This window comes from Oryzias melastigma, linkage group LG8 (assembly GCF_002922805.2).
Source record: "Oryzias melastigma strain HK-1 linkage group LG8, ASM292280v2, whole genome shotgun sequence".
Classification (NCBI taxonomy): Eukaryota; Metazoa; Chordata; class Actinopteri; order Beloniformes; family Adrianichthyidae; genus Oryzias; species Oryzias melastigma.
In genome coordinates this window covers 24980215-24980598 of record NC_050519.1, presented here as the reverse complement: position 1 = coordinate 24980598, position 384 = coordinate 24980215, and positions in this window count along the sequence as shown.

Here is a 384-nt window from a genome sequence, read left to right as displayed (position 1 = left end):
TCTTTCAAGTTTAAGGACAAAAAAAAAACATCTGGACTAAATTTATGTTGTGCTCATTACTATCACAGCCATACTGACTGACGAAAATGTGTTTAAAAATGTTCCCTGGAGGCCGTCCTCTCGAGGATTCAAGTTGCCTGGCCCTTTGGGTTCTAAAAAAAAAAAAAAAAAAAAAGAACACAGTGTAATACAAGTACCACAGACCTACTCCAACCACTGGCACTTCACATGAAAGAAACATCTCTTATGGCATTTGTCCTTTATATAAATAAGCATAGTACCTCTCAATTTAGGACTGATGAAAGGATTCAGCCGCGAAACATTCACATTTTGTTTCAGCTGAGCTCCTTTCTTTGACAGCGTTGCCACACCCTTTTCCGAAAT